This window comes from Aythya marila (assembly GCF_965140915.1).
Source record: "Aythya marila genome assembly, chromosome: 21".
Classification (NCBI taxonomy): domain Eukaryota; kingdom Metazoa; phylum Chordata; class Aves; order Anseriformes; family Anatidae; genus Aythya; species Aythya marila.
The window spans coordinates 469,821-486,959 of NC_139062.1; positions in this window are offsets into that span (position 1 = coordinate 469,821).

A 17,139-nucleotide genomic window follows, 5' to 3' on the forward strand; every position below is an offset into this window, starting at 1 on the left:
AATGGATATTTTATTTCTTTGGAATGGAAAGCAACACATGCATATCTGAAATGCAACGGTTATTTCAGGGCCTGTTACATGGTCTACACGGTCTATTATATAGAATTTGGGAGTAAATTTCCTCTCCAGCCTCTGTGAATAATCACTTCCGTTCTTGAGGTCTTAACTTCCTCAATCAGTAAAATGGAAAAAATTATATATACCCTCCTTAGAAATCCGTGTAATGACAAACCTTTATGCAATAGTTAATTGTACTGTATCATTAATAGGGGAAGAGACCAGCTGCCAAGGATCTTGGGACACATTCCCATCCGTATCGGTGACACCGTTCCACATGCTTGCTTTAGGGTTCTCACCCAGTACCCAGCGGTGAAACTTTTCAATACCTGTTGTAACAGGAAAATTTGTTTTCCCTTACTATGCATAAAAATGAAACAAACCAGTGGTAGCATTTTGTAATTGTTTCTGCCAGCTTGTAAATCCAACTCAAAGACATGAAAACAAGGTCCTCCCTTAAGATGAAATGAAAAAATATCCCAGTGACAGACACTCTACTAAGGCCCAAGGATAGAACCACACCTGGATTTTCTGTTAAATATCAATATTTAACATATTATGTTAATTTTATATCCATATTTTGTTCTATAAGTAACTTCGTAAAGCGTTTGCAGATTTTCTTTGGGTCACCTGCTTGAAGTGGTGAAATAATGCATGCGTTAAACAGGATCTGTTTAATCTTATTTAACAGTATAAGAAGAGGTGAAAAAAAGGTACTGAGGGCTTTGAGACATTTGCAGTGGGACAGCATGATCCCCAGCATGAGGGCAGTACCCTGCCATCCCAACTATCTTTCAGCATGAAGACCTTTGTGGCTCATGTCAAGCTAATAGCAAGAGACCTTACAATTCTGACAGTTGTTCCAGTTGGGTACAAAATACTAATTTCTCAGATCTGCTCAAAACGGCCTGTGTTGGTAAACTGCACTGTTGCAAATCAGGTGCCTCTGTAGGGGCATATGAGCACGATAAGGCTTAAATTGATGCTTCCAGGGTGATACTTTGTTCTCGGCATCTTAACGTGCATCCTGTCTCTATGGCTGTTCTGCGATGGCGTAACTGGGCTAGAGAAAAGATCAATTCTACTAACGCAAAAAATTGAAGGCACAGTCTTTGACAAGCACAAATTGTAATTAATGTACTTGCTGTGAACTAGCTGCTGCCAGGAAAAAATGAATAGAATTTTGGCTTAAATAGCCTAGAAATCAAAGAACAGTTCCAAAGAGGTCTACATAAAAAGCCGTATGGTAGCAACTCAAAGGGAAAAATAGAAAGGTCTTAGCCAAACCATGAAACATCAAGGCAATGGGAAAGAGAAAATAAAAATAAAATTTTCTATTGCTTTTTTATTTCTGTTAGTCTTCTTTTGGGCACATGGGCAATGATCTCAAATAATTGTACATAGCACTACCGAAGCCTTGGGTTATGCGTGAGCCCACACCCATACATGTCCAAACAATAAAAAACAGTTCTACAAGATTATCACTATGTCAGAGACACACGTACAGTGTATGAATAGACCTTGTGGTCAGGGTTCAGGACTGAGCCTGCCAGATACGACAGATAGAATATCACCTCCAGAATAATCCTAGTTCAAATTCTGTCCATTATTCGGAATGGATCTGAGCAATTTTTGCTGAAAGTTCTTGTATGCCCCAAAAAGCATGCTTGAGATCAAACCTCGCATGCCCATGTACATGTATACGTAAGAAAAAGCTGAGGCTCCAACTTATTAACGTAAAATGACTTCAACACAGTGTAATGCCAAAACATACAGTTGAAATTTCCCTCCATTATAATTCTGTCCTGTCTGCAGCTAAGATCATCATGCACATCCAGCCTCTTGGTACCTAAAGATCATCTTATCACCAATATATCGGAGACTAACTGCAGCTAACACGAGCTGCAGCATACAGGACCTGATCATTTAGCATAGAGTGTGAATGCGAACAACGCACTCATAGTGAGGCTAATGTATTATTTAGCTGGTTAGATCACATTCCCACATAGTTCTTAACTACAAATCATCAGCTCGAGACAGGCACTCCTAAAAAGAAGAAATTTTGCACTTTTGGGAAAAAGTTCCTAAGTAATTCTTAGAGAAGACAGCAACAGCTGCTGCTAGGTTTGCTGCAGTTTAGACAGGAATTCTTCAGTCGCACACAGTGGATTATCAGCTGGAATTTGAGCATACTGAATTATAAAACAATTCTAACATAGTATGGAGGAACAAAATTCTTGAAACATTTTTTCCAAAGAAAAGGGCAAAGTTGTTCCTGATGTAGCAACAGCATGACTCTATTTCATTGCTAGTAATTAATCATCTATATTTTTTCTGTTTAATTTGTTTAAATAACGAAACTGTTGTTTACTAAAAGTAATATTGTTTTGAAAACAAGGTTTGTGTGATGGCCAGAATGGAGAGTTTGCCACAAACATAAGCTAAATGTTTACGGAAAAATCAGTAAATCGGAAAAACCAGGCAGGGCAGTGGCAGGTTCATGCTGGGAAGAAATTGTTGCTGCTCCAACCCCCCATGCCAGATTGTAGGACGCTGCTGTGAGGTCACCTGCACAGATTCACTGCAGAATTCAAAGACACCAAGTGACCTATTTTATGCCCGGTAAGGAAATAAGATTCTAGGAATAGTGTCCAACGAAGTATCTGGTCACTGACTGCAGTGAGAGCTCTGTGTAGTCAGCAGAACCTCACCTTGAACGCGTTGCCTGTTTACATGAGACACTTCGGAAGCACATAGAACCAGAGACAGATCACACCAGAATGAATGGCTCAGGTCAGTTCCTATCTCAGACTGACAAAAGCTATTTAAACTAGAAATTAAACCAGGGGTATGTTTATGCAATGAAATGGTGAGCAGCAGTCTGAGAAGTTTCTGGAATTCTAGAAGAGATTTAAGTTCTGAATTGAGAGACAGGAATTCCAAACTGGAGGCAGCAACCCTTGTGACTACTCAATTCTTTCCGACTGGTAACCCATTCACAAATAAGAAGGTACATGTTTACGGTTCACTGCAAAGAACAAGGACTGGCTTTTAAATGAGCTCCAAATGACAATGCCATTGAGTTCTGAGGCAAAACCCACTTAGAGCTGCTTGACTGACAAATGAACTGCACCGTCAGAGAGGAACAAACAGGACCCAAGAAAAGAACTTCTCTCTATTCTGACATTCTGCAATAAACTAAACACAAACTGTCCACTGCTCTGTTCTGCCCTTAGAGCTCTTTGAACATAAAGCACAGAGCCCAGATAGCACAGCAATCCCCATCACAGTTCTTCTCATTTCCTCCTGAAGGCTTCATGATCTCACTGCTAAACTATTGATCTTGGTTCTGTGCATGAAATGGGTACATGCTGGCTGACCTCTTAGCATACTTTTCTTATGCTGCTGGGTGCACTCCTCCTGGCATCTAAGTATTTTTGATTTTGCCTTTCGAAATAGCTTGTGTAATGGAAAGGCAGGGAATATTTTTTCATGAAGAGGAAAATAGTGTTTGGAACAGCAGCTTTCTTACTCATTTTGAAATCTAAGAAGAAAGATTAATGCATGAAAACCATGTACCATATTTTGCACTTGTAAGAAAAATTCTGACAAACTGAGGGATCTGTAACTTTACAACCTGGATTTTTACCCCCTGTGCAGGCACCAAGGGCACTGCTGATACGCTCCAGGTGTGGATTCTGCATGCCAAGAGAGACAGACCTGTAAGTATCAGCTGAGTCTGCATCTGCCTGCTCCTTTGCTGCAGGCTGCAGAACTGATGTTATAACAGGCAGACTTCAAAACTGAAAAGAACGTTCCTTTAAACACGAGGGTCAGATGGTTCTGATCAAAAGAAAATAGATGAGAAAAGCAAACAAATGTACTCAGTAAGCCAAGTTTCACTGTGAAAGGCAAGAGGGTCTTCTTTTTTATTTTTGTTTAGCCTGTTCCTGCCCTTATCGTACTTAAGTAATGGTTTTGGGAAGGAAACTTGAATAGATCCCATAAGAAAGCCATAGCCAACCTACAGTGCGTTAACCAGAGGGAGAGGTAAACTACTCTGGATATTCTAATGAATTAAATTATTTAATAACACCAGCTAATATAGTTCACTTATAAAATCTTTCATGAGCTTTAGCACTGTATTTCACTCACTTGAGAACTCCTGACAGCTGCTAAGACACCTTCCAGCCATCCAATTAGGGCAGAGGAATGGTACAATTCTAGTAATGAATTTCAGAATTTGTCCAAAAATCAGAGAAAATGGTCATGATTTTTTTTTTTTTTTTTTTTTTTTAAGAAAAAAGTACTACAGCTGACATGTAAAATATTTCTTGAGCAGCAGTACTGAGGAAATACTTGCACATGGCAAACAGGCTGAAACCTGGGTAAGACTAAATCCAAAATGGCTCGCAGGGCTGATGGAAGTACTTTGTAAGACAGTCACAGACAACTAGGCAGGTCTGTTGCAGGTTTTATTTTTGGCGTGGTTAAATGTGAGGTATAAGATTATCAGATGCACTAAAGAGAGATGAAGCAGTACAGAATAGAGTCAAGATCTGGGCTATTTAATGAAACACCTTGTTAGAAACTGAGGTATATAAAGGGACTGGATCCTGCAAGCCTCCAAAGGCCCAGGCTGAGGGCCTGATCAGCAAACTGCTGTCTGCATTTATCGAAGAAAGTTTATCCAAATACTAAAACCTTTCAACTGTTGTGGATGTTTTCTTCTATTATAACTGGGAAATTTACACATCCAAAGGATACGCTTCCCCTTCTCTTGAACTAAATTAATTTCTGTTACTCCTGCAACCACAAAGCGTAATGTACTGCTTACATACAAGTTCCTGGCCTATGCACTGTGGGCACCAGAAAAAAGCATAGTCTGTTTCTCTGCAAGGTAGGCTAACTCTGGATAACCTTGTAAATGCCAAGAACAGTGGAAAAACAAGGCCTGAGAAATGGAGAATGTATTACTTCACTGTGCACTTAGCTAACACTGAGTTTCTTGCAGCAGGGCAGGAAATCGTATCAAACATCTCTCCGTGATGTTGGCTCTTCCTACACAGATCCTCATCCTCCCTACCAGCTCTCTGAAGTGGAAGTACCGCAACAACTGCTGCACTTGTCCAGAGGGACAAGGAACAAAAGGCTTGAACAAAATGGACCTGGATGTGAATTGCTGATACCACGTGGTAAACTCGACCCTTTTCCTACCACAGCTTAAGAACACTCAGCTGCTGTCTGGCCAAGATAATGAATCTCTCTCAGTGTAAGGCAACCAGACATTCTGAAGAAAGAATGAAGAGATCTGACGTGAAGATTCATGTTTTAAAATGTTGGGCCAAGTGGCATCTGCCTGTCCGGTAATTCCTTCTGCCTTTATCTTCTGAACTGTGTAATAGTGTGTGACTAATATCAGTCCTCCTACTTCTTCAGCCTAGTCATTTCAGCTGATATTTTAAAGCGTACCACACTATGTGCTGACTTGCCTCCACCCTCTGCTAGCTTTCCTGTTCTAGAGAGAGACAGAGAGAGAATGACTCATGCATATCTCCTACTATTCAAGCCTTTTAAGCAAATTCAAAGGAAAGTTTTAAAGGTGCTCTCTTGATTTGGGAATGCCTGGGTGGGGTTTTCTTTTTCTCTGTGTGCTTGTTTTTGCCAAATTGTATGTAATTTTCCAAACTCTACGATGCTTAGACATTTTAATCATTTAAGAACCTTTCTGACCCTCTCAAACTGCAATTTGGAAATGTCAGAAGTACCCACTAGTACAGGCATTTATGGACGCCTATAGGAAAGGAAAATGAGGAAAAAAAAAAAAAAAAAAAAAGGTAGATATAGGTTGCTGAATGCAATGTTTAGCTTGTAGCCCTTGTAGCCTATTTGGCAGCTGTAACTAAGAACTGAGGTGGCAGAAAGGAGAAAGTGAAAAACCATGTAAGGCGTATTAGACCTGATACCAACTGACTTCACAGTGTTGTGAAGAAAAAGAAATACTGTACATTGTTATTTAACTTCCAGCAAACTTATGTCAGATTTAAAATGTGAAGTATTTTATCACAGACTCTGGGCATTTTCAAAAGATAACCATATAATGCATACAAAACCAGAGGTAGACAGCAATCAATCCCAAACACAAAACGAGCAAATCATCAAGACTGTCAGGAAACTTGAACTTGAAAGTTTCATGAATCTTGATTTTTTTTGTAGGCGTAGGCTACTGTACAAGAGCAGATGAAAAATCCTCATCAGGGAACTACAAATCCTGCTTGCAGCTTCACTCAGACACTGCTGATGATACTAGCAACAGCACCATACAAAAACGTGCTGGATCACTACGAAGGCAGATCCTCGTTCTTTATGGCTTTCCAGGTCTAACTGACCTCCAGCCGGCAGCTTGCAAGCCACCAGTGAATGTGCTATGGTCATGTGTCTACAATGAGATACACGTGCTGACAATTTGTGTCTTTATGATGTAGAAGTATATTAATTCTTTAAATTAAAATATATAAATGTTAAAGTAACTCATGTTGAGAACTTTTAACCAGAATGGAAAGAAACCCTTAAAAGCAGCTACTTAAAAGTACCCAGAATCTAAATAAAGTGCTAACTTTGGAAGAACTACATTAATTTGGTTTTAGAGAACAAGGGTAAGATTAATGAAAGGCTGTAAAAGATCACCAAGAAAACAAAATGGCACTGTCAAGTGCTGTTTTCTCCCAGACTTTTTAATTCCAGGTCAACTCTTGACCTCAGACATGATCTAGGGAAAAGCACAATCCATGGATAAAGGCAGCTTGCTCCATAGCATCTAGTTCTGCTGCTTTAAAAAACCCAGATGTTGTCTTCTCCCAGCAACATGCTGTGGGGGACTTAGAGGTGCTTGTTTTTCCGGAACCTGAACATCTAGGAAAGACTTAGGAGAATGAGGGGGATAAGGACACGGGATTTACGCTGGATAGCTTGCTGGAAGGATTGAACATCCACATGCTTAGTTCAGATGACAAACTGAGAGGTACGCCGTGCCATTAGGGTACCTATCTCATCTTCAAGTACGTCGGCAACCTCAGTGTCAGGCAGGGATATCACTGGGAAACAAACTGCCGCTTCTTTTCTCTACAACAACCCAAATGCAGATTCTAACAGTGTGATCCAATCTCACCTGTTGATTTCACCTTGACAAGGCACTCGCATGCACTGCCCCAAGGAGGAGTGGGTCAGGTACTGTCCCGAGCCGGCTCCCAGTCACTGGAGACAGCACCGGGCGAGTGGGCCCTGGGCATTTCATGGGCGGCCCCTCCTCAACCTGGCACCGCGTGGTAACTTTTCAAAGAATTAGTTCCTGCCTTGCAGCCAGCTTCTCTGCTCTCAGAGCCGAACCAAGCACGGCCCAGGCTTCCTTCTAGGGAAGGGCCTTTGCAGCGGCTCCACTACTTCCTTGTCACACAGCTCCCTGTGCACAACCAGCCCTTCTTCCATCCTCACAGCGAGCCGACAGCCCCGTTAGCCAAGCAATGGCACCGCTCCGACGCCTCCCGCTGCGGGGCGAGGGCGGGGAAGGAAGCAGGGGAAGGAAGCAGGGGAAGGATGAGGCCCCGCCGCCGCCTTTTCGAGCCCCGTCACACGCGGGGGCCTCGCTCCCCGCCGGGGGCTGCGGGGGATTCCCCTCAGCGAGATGGCGGCCAGGGGACGGGCCGGGGCCCCGCCGAGGTGCCTCAGCCCCGGGGCCCCGCCACGGGCGCCGAGGGACGGGGCCGGGCCTCGGCGCCCCCTGGCGGGCGGCTCCGCGGCCCGGCGCTGAGGGAGCCGCGGGCGGCCCGAGGCAGCGCCGCCGGGTCCCGGCCCCGCGGAGCCCCCGGCGGCATCGCCGCGCCTCGAGGCCCCGGGCGGGGGCAGGAACGGGGCCGGGCCCCGCTCGCAGCCCCCGCCGCGGCCGCCGCCAGCCCGCGGCCGCCTTGTTCCGCCCCGAGGAGCCGGTGGCGGCAGTGCCGCGGAAACGTCCCACCGCCATTTTAAGCACCTGCCACTTCCCAACCCAAATGGATGCAGGAAGCAGCGCGGCGCGGCCTTGGTGCGCGGCCCAAGTGCGGGGTGGTGTCCTGACAAGAGGTCTCACGTCAGGCCTCGTCTCTGGCACAGGTCCCGGCGCTGAGGCTCTCCCCTAACAGCTTTCAAAGGACTTAAAACCCTCGTGCAGTCAGAACAACCGAAAAGCAGGGAAAATCCTTCCAGTGCAGTTCACTGCCCCGGCCCCTTGACTGGGATTCGTTTTGTCTCACTGCGGTCAGGGCTAAGCTGTTGAACACGGCCGTCCCTGCAGTGTGCATTTCGAGTGTCAGCAGCCCCCAGTGGGGTTCCGAGTGACTCACTGGCATATGTCGGCCCCACCGCCTGCCAGATCATTAGACCATGAATACCTTTTTATTTATTAGTAAAGTTTCCACAGAATAAAGAAGGGACACTGAGAAACAAACAGCATCAATAGCCCCAGCCCCTCTCCCCCTCTTCAGAGGCCGAACTATTTGTCTGAAGTGGGATGCGCCGTTTTATCACTTAGAGATTGCAACTTCGATTGTGAAGTCAGGTCTGATGGCTAGCTGAATAATTTGTCTCTCGGCTCCGAGAGAAATGATGGAAGTCAATTTGACAGCTGTGAGGCTCCCCAAGGATTCCAGACCCAAAGTGCACAGAGCAGCGACAGACATGGCAGCGCTCTGAATATCAATGAAGCTCTGCCTGGGAATAATGCTGAGGCAATACAAATTGCACATGTTCAGCTGGAAGGTTATCACTATCATTATAGTTATTAATTATTGTTATTATTACTTCTATTATTAAGACATAAAGAAGCCAAAAGCTCCTCTTGGTCTCATAGAAAAGAGATGAGTTTCCAGCTCTGACCTACACACTGCCCTCAATTTTGTGCAACCACATCAATGTAAATGGAGCTACAGAGGGTTAAGAATATCCAGCACCACAAAAGCTACAAAGCTTTCTGCTACTTAGAAAAGGAAAAGGACTTGGACTGAGATCAGGGAAGAAACGGACTCATTTTGGACCTAACTTGCTTGTGTCTTGTACCAAGTGCTGCAAGTGAAAACTCAATCATTTTCTCACAGCAATGGTAGCTGGCCTGTGGATCTATAAGCAATTAGACAAGGTGCAAGGCAAGGAAGATGAGAACCAAAATGCAAGAAAAAAGTACAGGCAGTTCTTCTGGTGTGCGTTCAGACCAACAGCACAAATCTGTTGAGCTGGTAACTGCAGAATACAGAGCAGAATTCGGCCCTAAATATCTATCAGGCCACAGTTTGTTAGCTTAGAATAGTAATATGCCAGTCCTTTTACTTGGCTTCTTGGATGGGTGTCAATAAAACTGAAAAACTGAATACCTTTTTTTTTTTTTTTTTTTTTCTTTTTTTTTTTTTGCCACTTGCAAATACAGGTGACTTCACGTGAAAGCCAGTGTAGATTCTTTGCTTATTCCAACTTCTTAGGCTTTCCTTGGAAGTCTTGGGCAGTTAGCCCAAATGTCATTAAATTTGAAGTCAAATGCAGAAAAATAAAATGATATATATATATAAATATATAAGCTTTAGTTTCATACTCAAAACTATATATTTATTTTTTTGCCATAGAAAAGAATAGAGGTCATTTAAAGCAATATACTAGAACGTGCTTATGTAGCAAGTTTATCCCCGAAAAAAATAGATTTACAAGGGAAACTAAACTCAGTGGCAACACCATCAATTCAGTGAAAAGAAGCACAATTGTTTGACTAAAACTATGGTAACTGTACAGATATAACATGCAATCCTGCTTTATTAAATGAAACCTCTAGCGAATCTGTTATCACCATAGTAACACTGTAGTTACGACATGGAAACATGCTGAAGTACAGTCTGATATTAACATCTGGTTAGCATCTGCACAGTTTCTTATTCACATTACTAAAAATATAATCCAAGCAGAGCAAAACTTAAGTAAAACTACAGCTTGAAGGCCAAATTCTAGTCTCAGGTGCATTATATTTAATGTGCAGGTCCATGATATGTACCCTATATCTGGATTTACAATTAGGGTCTTGGTATGGTATTAAAAGGCTAGTTTGTGCATCTCCTAGGATGTAAGTGCACACACACTGTATTGTTGGTAATAATATCCAGGCAAAAAAATTGCAAAACCATATGATAATTGCAACTGACCTTCTCACAAGTGTTCTCCACAGCAACCCTGGTTTGCAGACACTGCTTCAAACATTTCAAAGCTCTGAGCAGTTTCAAACACAGCTTGTTTTATTCTTATTTATTTTAAACCACCTGCCACAACATTTTTTCTGTCTTCTTCCTCCCACATAAAGTGTGGCACTTTATTCACAAAACGGCACTGGCCTGAATACAAAGTTAGGAATTTTGCAGTCTGTGGAAAGTGATAGTTTTAAGGCTCAAAATCTACGCACATTCAAGATGAGAAGTAGCTGAGTAGAGAAAGAGATATTCCTGGATTAAAAATAAAAATAATAATAGAAAACCAGAAAAAAGATGTTTTTCTTTGGGGTCAGTAATAAACTGTGATACACAGGGTGCCTTAAATCACAGTAGTGCTATATTAAGAGTTTCTCCCCCCCCTCAATTTTTAAAAAATGCAGTTACATTTCCTTTGCTACCAAGGCTCATACACTTTGACTCCCAGTAATCAAGTCCTAGATGCATAGATAGAAGAGGAAAACTAGTAAACATTCTTCCAGTTATTAAAACAATCTCTTTTTTTGCAGGATGTAGCACACATATCTAGGATGGAATGAAGTGTTGCACACAATTGTATTCAAAATATGCTCATCCTTGCCTGAGGAAAGCTTGCACTTGGCATAACACAGCATAGCAAAGATGGAGGAACACTACATTTTTAAGAGAAGTCTGAGAAATAATTGTTTCAGTTTGCAATCTGCCTTTAACCAAATGAATAAAGTACCAGAAGTCAGTGGAAATAATCATAAGTGAAGCCTGTAATACTGCGTGAATCATATAAATAACATGGAAAATTGTTGTATAATTTTCACCCAAGAGTTAGATTGCATAGCTGCATTCTCCATATGTCTTCCTTCTCATTCTCATAACTGAATATTATACCATATGATATGGCAGCCCAACACAGAAACAAGAGTGACAGAATATAATATAATTTCTAGTAACAATTTGCTGCCTTAAAAACCACCATATAAAGTAGGTATCTATTTCACTCGCATGGTTTAACAAACACCCTCCACTTAGCTGATTCACGTTTAGCTTCTATCATTGCTAACAACCTATCTGCTATTCCTGCATGGTCTCTGTCATCTAACATAAACTGCCAAGTAGGAACGCATTTAAACAAGTCTTTTAAGGCTTTGATGATGACAAGCCTCTGAGATTTCATCAGTTACTTCTTGAATATTGGTAGGGTTCTTGGTTTCAATTGCAATGAACAGCATATACAAAAGCAGTGCAGTTTGGAAAATTTAATGGGGGAATCAGGAAAACTAAATGCTATTTCTCATTCTCAACTGCTGTGACCTTGTGGAAGCCCTCTTCTTTCATAACAGGCCATGTCCCTATGTCTCCCTACCCCCATTTGAGAAGTGGGGTTAAAGATGCCTTATTTGAAACACCTAACTGAAGGCACATCTCTGCAGATTTATGTATAAACAGTTAGTTTTACTACTTGCAGCTGTAAGATGCAGTCCCAAATGCAACACAATGAATGTTCTAGAACTTATTCTAGCCTCAACTACAATGTGAAGTTGCTAAACATCCAACAGAACTCCTTCAAAGGAAAGATGCTCAGGGAGGTTTAGCTAGGTTATGTCACAAATCAGAGATAGAAAGACCACCACGGCTCCCTGTTTAGGTTCTTATCACCAAACATGAAAATGACTTTTTACATTAAAAAACATTATTGATTTTTTTTTTTTTTGCCTCTGGTCTAACTTTATTATTGATATTTGTGTCTGTAACCATGTGTGGTTTGGTGGAGCTTATGGACAACAAAAAGACAGAACAACCCATGAAATACAGAGCCATGAAACTTTGATCCTGCCAGAGAGTGTCTGCTTACCTGACGCAACACACAACATGCTCGCGTAGCCTAAACCAAACGCTATGGTTATAGCAGCTACCAGAGCTCAAAGAGGTCTTCTGGATTCATACATGAGAATTCTAGAGACCACCTGCAAGGTCACTTCGTCTGATTTCCCTCATAACTGAGGTCAGGCAGCCCCACTTGGTACTGACTGCTGCCCAAGCGGTTATTCTTCCCAGCCGTGCAAGCGAGAATGAGCAAGCATCAGTGCAACCTGTATGGGGGGAACAGTGAGCACAGGTAAGGCCATGGTGGCGCTATTTTGGGAAGAGATGAACACTGCTTTCATTTTACATACAAGTATTTTCCACGGGCTACAATAAAAAGCTCTATTTTGGCTTAAACTATTTCCACACACTGAAAACCAGTGCGGAAGGCCCCGCAATAATGAGGTACAAGCACAGAGAGCAACAGCTATTACAAGTCCAAAGCTGATCACTTGTTAATAAGGAGGGCTAGTACATAATTAGGAAGATAGCACAACTGACACCATCACGTAAAGGTAGACAAACAGAACAAAAACCAGTTGGGAATGGGATTAAACCTTGCAGCTTCTCTTCTGCTTTTAGTCACACATAAGGTTTATAGATACTTTTTCTCCTTAAAATGCCTGAAGTATAGTTCTGCAGCTCTCTCCTGCCTCGCACAGAGAGCGACAGGCTAGAGCTAGTTAGAGACGCGATCCTTCTCTTCCTTTGATAAGGATGAAGAACAGCTTTGATAAACACAGAGAGTTACACCAGTAAAAAGCCAACATAAGGAAAGGGTCAGGCTCGGCAGTGACGAGCTCTCAGGTAGCTCAAGGTTTGTCCCAGCTTGGCTGACCAAGTGCACGCAGCTTCTGGAGGAGGACACCTTGCTGCAGGCTTACCATGAGGACACGAGGTGAGGTCAGTAAGCTGCTGGGATTGATCCTCTCTGGCTTACTTCATGATAAAACCCCAGTACTACACATTCATGAACTCTTCAGCAGAGATCACACACATCACTACTCCAAAATTACTTCCTGGGTGCTTTTTCTTATTTTAAACAGGAAGAGAAGCCCCCCAGGGAGCAGTCACACCTCTGAAAGTCAAAAGAAGATTCCTCATACATACCCTGCTCAAGCAAAAAGCAAAGACTGCCCCAGGACTGATCTTTTGCTATTTTTCTTCTCTGCTCTTTGGTGTTCCCTTCCCACCTTTCAGGAGAAACTGTTGCTTCCAAATGGCAACTTCATAAGCACCTATGAGAGAACTTAATTGGAACTAATTAGCTGTTGGTTGTCTGGGACCTGCGGAGTCACAGCAATTACTCAGTCAAGAAACAACTTGGGGGAGGGCAGCGCTTCTTTGCAGGAAAACGAACTAAGCTGCTCCCTAAAGGAAACTTTTTACAGAGATGGAACCTTTCAAAGAATGGAGCAGAGCTCACAGTGATCTAAATTAAAGATTATTTTTAAAGAATGTCAGGGAAAATATTTCCATCAACAGTTCTATCTCAATAAGCTCTTTAAGTGTTTGAAAATATTTTCAAATGTAGTTTTTGCTGCTTGACTCTGCGCTATTTAAAAATTAACTTCCACCCACGTAGCTTTCCAGGGAGCTTGCAGGATTATGACCCTGCAGTAGTTCCTTGGCTTTACGTTTAGTGCAGCCCGGCTGCGCTGGGATGTGATGTGCTGGGGTTGGGCAGGCCAAGGGGACCTGTCTGTATATGCTTTTAGTAGCAACTTTGCTGATTTTGCTGTTTTGTCCTTTACTAAGAGAAAAGTGGCAGTAGGATGCTTTCCTTTGAACAATTCCTGCAGACTAACAGGTATGAATGCTGCATGTACCAGAACCACTGTTCTTCAAGCTCACTTCTCAGCTCCTGCTTCTGTTTCATGAAATCTACACCTGAAGTATTAAAAAACTACAACACTCCATAGATCTGTATCTACCATCTTCTATTATATTCCTTTTACTCTCTAACAGTATACAAAAGCCTGTTCCAGCCAGCTTTACTGAAGTAAAGATTCTGTCTTCAGCAAGAAAATGTGTGGTAAAAGTTTTGTCATGAGTTGCAGTAAAGTGGCTGCAAGTAGGAAATTCTGATTTAAGCCTGATGGGACTGAAAAATACGCCCCTCCCTAAAGCAGAGAACTATATAGCTCTGTAAAATAACATACCTCCAAGGATGGTTAAAAATCAAGGGTTTCTGAGCAGTATTAGTATGAAATCTTGACTGTTTCTTTCTTCTGAAAATAATGGAATGTGCAGTTTGAGGCATTCTCAGCAACAAATTATCCCCATGAAAAGCAGATGAATATTTAAATTGCATTGCATCTGAAGATGTTTTTAAGAAGGTGAGAAATTCCAACAGAACTTCAGAATATTTTACCTTTTGCTAGTTTCAAAGAGCAGGTATCTGAGCTATTTTCATTCAGGGCCCATTGTCAGACTAATCTGCTTCCACTGGAAGCGATCCCATACCAGGCATTTGTGGAATAGTCTGCCTACAGAGGAGTTTCTTCCTAAGTCGTTTTTAGTAATTGCTCATCATTAATAATCACGTATCTTATGTCCCGGGTTATGATTGCTTTCCATTATTTTTAAAGCTTTTATCCCTTTGAATGTTCTTGTTACCTAATTAAGGGCACAGCCCTTTATTCTGAATGCTACAGAGGTCTGTGCTTCTTTTGGGTGATGGGAAGGCAAGGAGATTAAAAACAGAAATGTGTAGCAGCAGGGGGACAGATTTTCCGGGTCCAAGACCAATTTTCAAGGTTTCTTACAACCATATAGTAAATATTACTTTCTGGCATAGTCAACGAGACTGTAACTCGTAAGATGCTGGTTCCCTGCACAAGCCTACAGTGCCTGTACTTTGATCTTGTCCTAGATACTGGTAACATGCACACCACAGTGCCTAAGGTAAACAGCTGAGAAGTATGAACTGATCCTGTAAGATGCTGAGTTAATAAGGTCAAAGAGCCCATGGAGATTCACTTAGCTAATGGGAGCTGAAGACTGACTTTGTAGGTAGCTCTGAGAATCTTGCTGAATAAGACCGGAATGCTTGAAATCACAAAGCATGCCCCTGTTTCATGGCAGACTGCAACAGTAAAATTGTTTGAAGCTTTATCATGACTTCCGTCTGCCAGGTAATCTCCATTACACTTAACAAAATCCACATTGAGAGCAAAGAACAATGGTGGTGAGGAGAAAAAGCCAATTTTAACAGCTTATATACGACTTACCATAAAATCCCTGGTTCTCCTTCCTGCATAATTTACACAAATGCCTCAAAGATGATAAATTAGGGAAAAGAGAATCTAAGATGATTTGCATAGAATGGAAATAGAATTAAAAAAAAAAAGTAGAACTATATAGAATACACTGTATTCTACTCCAAGGAAATTCACAGACCTGTTTCTATAATCTTGGGAAGGAAGCCAGGGAAGACTGGAAGTACACAGAAGGCTTTAAACAATTGATCTTACTGGGAGGTTACACTGGTACCTTTTATCCTCCTGGTATCCAGATGTTTCAGAAAATGCCCAGAAGTGAAACACTTGTAGGTTTCCAGGAGATAAAGTGGAGAATCATTCTCTTCTTCCCTTCCAGACTACTGTCAAGCCATCTATCTAGCCTCCAGTACGTGCATGTAAGTTCTCTGTAGTACTGCAGACAGCCTGCCTCGGGCTTTTGATCTGAGATCTTACAAAAGCCATGCAAGAGTTGATGGAGTTAGCAGGAGCATCCTGAGGAAGAAACTACATCGCAGCAATTTCTGCAAAGATGTTGTGGGTGGCAGTCCCGAAACAGAGCAGTCTTGTATCAAGGAACATGGGGCTGCTGGACATCGCTGTGTTTCTCACAGAAGAGTTACAGGAAGCATTTTGTCAATCTGTACTTGTAAGAGTTTGAGCTCAAAGACGTCAGAAATGGCTGCACTTGATAGCTTTACAGACGTAACCTGGTGCTCCAGGTACACACACAGCAGTCAGTTCAACGCTACTGCTCCAGCACTGACCTCAGAAACTGTCTGCAGTGGTCCAAGTTCAAGAGGCAGACCCCAGTGTGTCAGGCATTACAAAGCACCCCAAGATACTATTTCAACTACAACTGCTAAGAGGTAAGCGTTACTCTAAGCTGGTGTGCCTTCCTAAGGCAGCTTTAAACGAGAAATCCTCTGGCAGTCCCCACCCCCTCCCAACAACCCGAAACATAAAAACTGGAGCATGCCACTTTAAAACTAGCCTATTTAGGCCACAGATGCTAAATGAATTCAGCAGACAGACGGAGTAATGGAATGTCAGTGTTCCAGTCTGCTGCCTTGAAGCAATAGGTTTCTTTTTATTATTAATTTCTCCTCTCATTTTCCAATGCTGCCTCTGGGCTCCATGCTTTAGATGCAGTATTCTTGTCAGTCTCGCTAACCCAATTTGGAAATAATTAAATTTTAAAATATTAAAGGGATTATAAATACTTCCCACCCCACTTCCCCCGCCCCACTCCCTTTTATACTGTCCCTATAAAACTGCTGAATTTTGCTTCAGGACTTAAAATGTGTTACTGCAGAATCTGATTTGTTGCTGCAGTTTCCTTTGCAAAGGCTGTAGAATATCTGAAGGGGAGAAAAAAAAAAAAAAAAAAAAGGAGTTAATTCCAGTAAAAGGTGCCCAGAAGCCTTATGAGATGAAGAGCTCTGCCATCCTGACACCTTGGAACCTGATCTTACTCCTGTTGAAATTATTGCTAAGACTGTCAACCTTGTCCTTCCTGTGGCAGCTTGCTGTCCACCAGGACCCCAGGCTCTCCTCCGCAAAACACTTTTCCAGCCACTCAGCCCACAGCACGTACGGGTGCCTGCGGTTATTCTTCCCCAGGTGCAGGAAGAATTTGCATTTCCTTTAGTTGAGCCTGACGAGGTGCTTCCCTGCCCAGCTCTCCAGCGTGTGTGGGTACCTCTGAGCAGGCACAGCCACTACATCCA